The sequence below is a fragment of the Acyrthosiphon pisum genome, unplaced genomic scaffold (genome assembly GCF_005508785.2).
Source record: "Acyrthosiphon pisum isolate AL4f unplaced genomic scaffold, pea_aphid_22Mar2018_4r6ur Scaffold_20966;HRSCAF=22663, whole genome shotgun sequence".
Classification (NCBI taxonomy): Eukaryota; Metazoa; Arthropoda; class Insecta; order Hemiptera; family Aphididae; genus Acyrthosiphon; species Acyrthosiphon pisum.
In genome coordinates, this window is record NW_021770380.1 from 23,305 (window position 1) to 32,515 (window position 9,211).

Sequence of the window (9,211 nt, forward strand, 5' to 3'; positions counted from 1 at the left end):
ATTCTTTAAACTTAAGTTATTAAGGGCATTTTTATGTTGTATGCGTTATCCGAAACTGCAAATGTAATTTTTTTAGTTAATTCCCATGATTCCAATATTCATTTAATTTCTTGTGCAAGGTTGTTTCCAGTATGGTTTAAGTTGAACGAAGAACATTCTAGAAGTATAGATTTTAGTTCAAATTCAGTGTCAATAGAATGTATTGTAATGGCCATAAAACTTTCGTTATTTCTAGATGTCCAACAATCTGTCGTCAAACAAGCACTTTCAACAGTTGATGTCAAGCTTTTCATCTCCCCTAAACATTTTTCATACATAGCTGGAATGAGTTCTTTAGATATTGTATGACGATTTGGCAACTCATAATTAGGATTCAGGGTTTTTACAAATTGTTTGAAACCTGAATCTTCAACAACCTTAAAAGGTTGGAAATCGTTAACAAAAAGTTATAATAGCGTTTGATCTAACTTTTTTTTTGCATCTACAGATAGTTTTTTTGGTAAATAACCAACAACAGACGTTTGTCTTTTTTCAGAATAGAAGATGATGCTTGCATTATGGTAAAAGCATTTGATGATGATGGTGTATTTAGAGAGGATGCAGTTTCATTTGTTTCAGACAACAGTGGAGAACTGGGCTCAGATATCTGTGTACTGTGTGTAGGGTTATCCGGTTTATCAATACTTTCGCTTTCGTTATGATTCTAATGTAAAATTAAAAGAACTTTGGTTAAAAATTATAATTGTATAAAAGTTGTTCATTTTTATATGATTTTCGAATAATAATAAAAAAAAAAAATTGAATTAATTTCAATACTTATTAAAAAAAATATTAAAATTACATTAGCCTAGTGTATTATTTAATATTTTAATCATTATTTTTTTAAATGTTTAGTTTTGATTTTTCATGTCTAATAATGTACAAAATATTTTAGGCAGTTGTAATTTTAATTTAGTTTAATCTTACATTTTTATAAATAAAAATAATAAAAAATCCATGGATATGTACTTACTGTAGAGGAATTTGACGACATTTTAATCGAATGAACGCCTGCTAAGTGTTTTTTTAGATTTGTCAGTGTAGATTTAAAAGAATATCTTTTTAAGCAAATATCACACTTAGAAATTTTATTTGTTTGATCAATTACTGAGAAATAGCTCCAAATACCACTTGTACGTTTGTCCATTTTAATATAAAAATGTAAAAACTTTTAAGTAAATATATTTTAAACAAATTTAGAGAAGTCACTGATTATGCTTAATATGTACTGAATAAAATATAATATCACACAATAAGTTACGGAATCGTAATGACAGAATAAATATATGAATTTACATAACTTTGAAAAAAAAAACAAATAGGTGCACACTCAGGAACAAACATGCATATTCCTGTTCATTTAGTTTTTAACCAAGTTAGAACATGCTAGCATAAGGCATAATTATATTTTTATTTAAATTACAATTAAATTGATTTGCGTGCACAATAATATAGGTGTAGAACTTGGTATTGATTTACAATTAAATAATTTATAAAAAGAGAAAAATACATCATAACTACTTAAATGATATAAAAATTATAAGTACAAATTTTATCAATTTAGAACAAATTAAATAAAAACACAAACATTGTAAATGACAATAGGTAATTATTATTTTAATTTTTTGTATATTTTCAGAATGTTACATTTATCTGATCTTTTAATATCAAATAGATTACAACCGATCAAAGAAATTGGTCCATAAAATATAAATTGTTGAGGTACTAATTGTATATCGTCGACTTTAGGCCATTTAAACTTATCCAACTCTGCTTTTAAAAATTTTATTTTACAATTATTTTTTGATATTTCTAGAATACGGAAATTGAAAATTGCTCGCATGTTTGGCTGCTAAAATTCCATTTTGTATACATTTCTGGATTTAAGTTTTTATCTTCTCGAAATCGTATAATAAGGCGTATCAATGAATGAGCATTTATTTCTATGCAATTTAGACAATTAGTAGTTATGAAATTATTTGCAATATTATATTCACTTCTATTTTTCACCGAAATTTTCCAAATTCGTAGAAAAAATACACTGAACCACATTTTGTAAATTCGTTCTTCCGTACTTACTGTTTTTTCTAAAAAAGCTGTTAAAATATAATTCATAATTTTGAGATAGGCAATTTTTGCATATGTATTTGGAATATTCTCTAAAATAGTCAATACCTTAGTAGAACACATTTTTTCTGATGACAAAAAATTCATTTTGTCCTCATGTTTAAGATCGGAAACTGTCAACAAGTGCTTGTCTTTGGAAAATGTTCTTGTTAACTCCATTAAATGATCTACCGTTGCAAAATAATTACCCATTGGTATGATAATATTTGATTTAAGAAATCGAGTTCTTAATTTTGTCAAAATAAGAACCGTGTCTTGAATGCATATTTCTTTATTTCGTTCTTGGTTAGAATTAATTGGTGGCTCTCCAATAATAAACCAAGACCAACTACTTACCTTCGCATTATTATCTAACCTTTCATTATTTATTGTATAAATACCTGCACCAATGCTTTGGAGTAGCATTGCTTTAAGTAATCTAGGATCTCCATCTGACGAAAATCCTAATATTTCAATACCTTGCTCAGCAGCAACAGTTTTCACGAATTCCCATCTGTTTATGACGTCTTCATTAGAAAAACGGTTGTTTGTTCCATAAATAGACGAACAAAATGGCACGGCCGAGTCGTTTAATGGTTTAGCCATTATAACATAAGCATAGTTGGCACTACTTTCAGAATTGAAATATTGCGCAATAGTTTTTGCAGAACTTGCTATGAATGCATTGGGCAATGGACAACCATTCATAAGGGATAAAACAAATCCAACTACTTTATTTGATTTCACATCGTATTCCAATTTTTCCCATAATCCTAGTGGCATCTTTACTTATCTATACCTTTAGTGATAGATTTTTTTTGATTAGATAAACTCTTAACTCATTAAATCTAAAACTGCCTTCTATCACTTTACTTTGAGTATTGTCAAGATAACGGAATATTGTTGTTATTGATGGTAAAACTCGATCCATATTTGCATGTAAAGTTTCATACAGCAGTCTACCTCCAACAATAAATATATAAGTTGAAAATTTCTTTAACATTGAATCTGTTGCGGTGTTTATATTTACTATTTTTTTGATTTTTTTTCTGCACATTCGTATAAACATTTCAACAAAGAATTTGAATCAAGTATAGCTGACCGAACTGACAAAACATTATCTCCCTCTATAAATATAGGGGAAACCCCCTAGGTTTCCTCTATGTTGCGCACTAACCTATTACGCAAGTTTTCATTATTTTCCATTAATTTACTAACTTTGTCAAGTACAGGAATGTAATTTGTAATTAGTGTTTGCTTAAATTCTCCAGTAACCAATGATCGCTCCCTTCGTCGTTTTTCTCGTTCACTTCTTTGGTATCTTATACTTTTCCACTTATTTTCATTTGTATTTGACAATACTTGAGACGTTTGAAAATTTATATCACAAAAGTTATCTGTCTCCAAAATAACTTCGCATTCTGAAAATCCGATTGAAAATTGAGGTCTTCTTGGTCGGTAGCATTAGTTATTGTTTCTTTAAGGATTTCTATACTTCGAAATGTTGAAGGTTCGTGTGTTTGTTTTTTTCTAATTTTATTAGGAACCGATTGTGCAGATTTCTTTTGATGTATTTTAACATGTTTGTAATAATTTGAAAATGACCATCTTTTTGAATGTTCAGGGCTAAATACATTGCATATATTTACTCGTACATTGCATTCAAAACATAAAACTTTAGCTAAAATGTCGTTATCATCATTTAGTACAGAAAGTGTTATGTCTAGTTCTTAGTTGTTGTTGAACCATTATGATTCGAGTGTTCATGAAGACTGTGCACTCCTACCACGTTATAGTATATCCTTTCCTATTTTTGCATTTAGATCGCCCAGTACAATTTTTATATTTCTCACCGTAGTATCAACTACCTCCTCTAATGTATCATAGAACTCTTCTTTTTTTCCTTATTTTTATCCTCCGTCGGTGCATGTACGTTGATTAATACTATGTGAAGGTTTTTATTCTTCAGGGTCAATGTTGAGATTCTCGGGTTTACATCTTTGAAATCTTTAATCATATGTATGATCGACTCATACACAGCGAAACCAGTCCCTACTTTGTGACCTCGTTCACTTCTTCCATTTATGATTGTTGTCTGTGATATATTAGTTGTACGTTGATTAATACTATGTGAAGGTTTTTATCTTTCAGGGTCAATGTTGAGATTATCTGGTTTACATCTTTGAAATCTTTAATCAAATGTATGATTGACTCATGCACAGCGAAACCAGTCCCTAGTTTGTGACCTCGTTCACTTCTTCCATTTATGATTGTTGTCTGTGATATATTTGTTGTACTCGCGTCTTCCAATCGCACCTCTTGTAGTGCCACGCATTTCATTTTATATCTCTATCTCTCCTACTAATTCCACAGTTGCTCCAGGTTTATATAGTGTTCGTATATTCCAAGTACCACATTTTAATTCCGATATCCAATTTCCAGTCTTTTTTCCCAATCTAGTCCGAGGCTTGTTGTTGTTCGATTCCTGAACAGAAGTTTTTTACAAGATCGGGTTGTTAGCCCGACACTCAACCCCCAACCTGGAGGGCCAGATCACTCCGATCACTTAAGATCAGGGTGGGGCTATTGCAGCACCCAATGAAGGGCACTGGGCGATAGGGACGCAACTTTCCCAACGCCAATTAGAAAGTTAAGTAACTGTTTAAAATTTCTATAACTTAACAAGATTTTACATCAGATAATCCAAAAAACTTTTTAGATAATAAATTTAATAAAAACGTTTTGTACCTGATAGGGCAAAAAACCAAAGAAACATAACAGCATTTTTTGCCTTACCATTATAAAACAACGAGCATACCTACTATTAATTGTTAGATTTATCGCGCGTCAATAGCTATGTTACATAATATTTGATCTCCGACCCACACGACTCCTGCAGTGTCCGCTTGTCAACAGGCCGCCGCCGCCGGTCGCGGCTGTCGCGTCCGTCGGTGGGCGCCGACAGAGCAACCTGTTTTCCCTAATTAATAATATATAATATAAAATTATAATATAATATAATATAAAATAGAACCTCATAAATTATGATTGATATATTTAAAAAAACTCATAATCTATTAGAAAAAAATCAAAACTATAATTTTTCTCAAAATATAATTAACAAATTAATGAAACGTATTATTATTATAAAACATTTTTAAACATTTTTATATTATTCAAGTAATTCCCATTGTTTGTATTTTAGGTCTTGGTTTGGGTCTGTGGCATTAACTTTTCTTAACTTGTTGTCATCAGCATGTCTATGCTGTTTTCTATTAACGTTTTCTGAATACAGGTAAACAAGAATATAACATTATGTTGGGTAACGGGCTCGTTTCCTAGGTTCAGACTTCAGATCATAGGTAGGTAAACGTAAACCTGATTAGGTCAGCTGATCGAGTTTCGCTTATATATTGTTCTATGACAATAGTAAACAAATTACGCTTATTTTTTTTTTTTGTTATTGAATTGTTTGTAATTTAATACATTATATTACCCAATAATATTTCTTAAATAAATTTTACGGACTAAGAATAATTGGGTAACGTTAATACGTATGGTTCATGGTCCGTGTACCCGCGAACCACGATTTTCGTTAAGGGTACACGCATTAATCTAAAATTGGAAGGTGAGTACACGCCGTGTACCCGCGTGTACCCTCCACTACACCTCTGAATTTACTCCTATCTATCTTCCTATTATCATTATTTAAATTAATTATTATCACGGACTACTACACTGGACTGGAAACGAGACGTTTACCGCCGAGCCGCTTAGTGTCCGCGAGAGAGGTGTACGAGGGGAAATCGTACATGAGCGAGTCTGACGCCATCTATACTTTAATGATAAACCATTTACCAAATTTATTCCCGCCAAATAAAACTACATAATATATATTATAATAAGCACTAACTATAACATAATATTGTCACATATTATGTTCAACCCGAACATTTCCAACTCTAAAGTCTAAAGAGTAAAGACTAAGATAATTTATCAGTCAGCACCATAAACAATATTGACGAAGTACGTCTTATTTTTTAAAACAATTTTGCCCTAATTTATTTTTGAAATGCGTGTATGTTCAGTTGCTTGGTGTAACAGCCAAGATCGTGATATTAAAGTGACACTTTTCAGTGTTACAAATGCTAATAAATCATCTTGGGACGCTGCAGTACGTAGTTCAATAAGTAATCAGGTAAAAGGCCTGAGGTATAGAACATTAGAACATATTAGAACATTTTTTGCCTGAAGATATTTGTACTACATATGCATTACCATCAGACGTAATTGAAGTAAGAGTTAATATCAATAGGTATATATTATAAAGAAATTTGGTATTATTATTAAAGTTAATTTATTTTAAAGGAATTTGGGCAGAAAAACGTGTTTAAATTAAAGAAGGGGGCTATTCCCTCGTTATTCAATCAAATAGACTCTAAACATGTACTCTCTCATGGTATTGAATACCAAGCACCAACTCAATCCTTTAGAAGAGAACTCTTTACAGTAGAAGTAATTTAAATAAGTTAAAATAAGCTTAAAGGGTTTAATACCCATTTATTATACATAAATAAATAAAAATAATAATACATAGATTAATTTTATATTTATGTAATCTTAAGAATTTATATTTTAAGGCCCCCAAAATTCTTAAAAGAAATATTGATTCTGTTGATTCAACATCGAACAATACATCATGCAAACATATTTGTTTAGTAGATATCAAAGTAAATATGACTAATTATAAAAAATACTATATTCTCTAATAGTACTAATATGTGCAATATTAAAATCATTTTGTTTAGAAACAAGCATTTTTCAAAGATTTTTTGTTACTTATTGATTCTATAAGTTTGCCACTTGGTTGGGCAAGCTATACCAACAACAACACGGTAGTATTTTACAAACCAATTTTCTTAATTGAACAACTTGTAATTGAAAAATAAATCATAATCACAAATGATGAAGACACACGTTTTTATATTTTTAATAAGATGATAGATCCAACAAATGTAGGGTTGCTGCAGATACAATTTCCTCTCAATACTAAAAATGTGTTAGAAGCAATAAATTATTTTCATTGCAAACAAATTTGTCAAGGAGGACCGATGGTTATTAATTTTCCAGGTAACAGATTTCTTTTTTTTTTTATATAAAAAAACAACATAGTGACAATGATGTTTGTATGGTAATAAATTAATAAAAAAAATATTAAAAATTACAGTTTAATTTAATATAATATATTATAAAAGTTTTTAATTATTAATTAGTTTAATTTAAATCAAATAAATTTGCTTAGGAGTACATTGTAAAACTGCAGTACTTGATAATAAGTTATGGCGTCATCAAGGGTGTTCTATATTAGTAGACACAAAAAAAATATGCATAAAATGTGACAATTTATACCGGCAATTTAGGAGGTCCAGAAATAAATCAATAGCTATACTATTTTTAGTATTGTAGTATATACTTTGAGAGTGTGGAGCTTTTTTAGGTCTCCGCAGACCACCCACGACTTGAGGGGACACTCAAAATTGTGACCTACGAGCCGCGCCGCGCGACAAACCTAAGATTGTCGCGGCGGAACTCGTAGGTTTTAATACACTATGGGTACTGAAACGCATATAATATAATAATTGGATAACTCATAACTTAAAGCTAGGGAAGAAGGTGACCAATAAATAAATCATAAGAATATCGATTTTTAGGGTAATCATAAATTTCTGTATTAAACATAATGGTAATGATAATATGGTAATAATGAAGGAGATTTTAAGTTGAATAATAATATTTTAAATGATAACATGTGGCTCGCACACGACAGTACAATAATATTTGAATAATGATAATTTAACAAATACAATTTTTAAATAAATATGATATTTTGAGGCACATGGCAACTACGGGAAATAGAAATAATATGAGGAAAGATATATATAAATATACTTGGGTGTCACCGGATGGAGGCACAAGAACCAGATAGATCATGTACTGATCAATAATAGGTTCAGAAATATTTTAACTAATGTAAGAACATTAAGAGGAGCCGATGCAGACTCCGACCATCTTCTAGTAGGTATTTGGATAAGAGTTAAGTTCAAGAAACAATGCAGACACAAATTAAATACTATAGATACATACGCCACACAGCACGTTATTATTTTTTAATTGTTTATTCAATATTTAACATTAAATGTCAAATATTATTTATTCGTTGATGATTAATTGAAAACTCATTATTATATACTGGCTCAACGTTGTAGGTACATTAGTTGAACCAAAATTAAATTTTGAATAGTAATTTGAAATAATATGTTAAACCAAGGTTACTTACAAACATTTATTACCTAATCATTGAATTTCTCTTAATTTCAATGTTGTTATTCGATTTATATCATAATATTGAATATTTACCTAAAGTTGCAGGGTCATTAGTTGAACCAAAATTAAATTTTGAATAGTAATTAATATGAAATAATATGTTAAAATTATCTGAATCCCATTTTGTTTTAAAACATATAGGTTGTCATTTGAAAAACAAAAGTTAGTATCGCCACAGGATACTCCTTAAATGTTGTGAAAAATCTAAGTACTCGAAATTATCGTCTTTAAGAACACTTAAGAATTCCAAAAATTAAAATTTGAATATATGCATAATTTAAGCATAAAAATGGGGTGAGCATGCTTAAAAAATCACCCTGTATTTAGTCAATAGGATTTTCTGTATATTTTTTTAAACCTTCCCCTGGTGTAATTTGTGGTTTACTTTATTTATCTTTTTTTGGTGATGTTGGTGTCGCTGGTCTTATTTTTTGCCAAATTGGTTTAATCATCTCATTATATTTAATACTTGAACTTGATTTAGGTTTGTTTGACTTAGTTGAGTCATTATTTTGGTATATTAAATCTGTTTCAATTAATATTTTTTCATAATTTTCAAAATCTTCTGTTGTATAAAAACCTGGTTTTGTAAGATCTTTATGAGACAATAATCTCCACATACCTGCAGTCATTATACGTTTTTTTCCATTTAAAATTATATCATTAAAATCAAAAATTATTG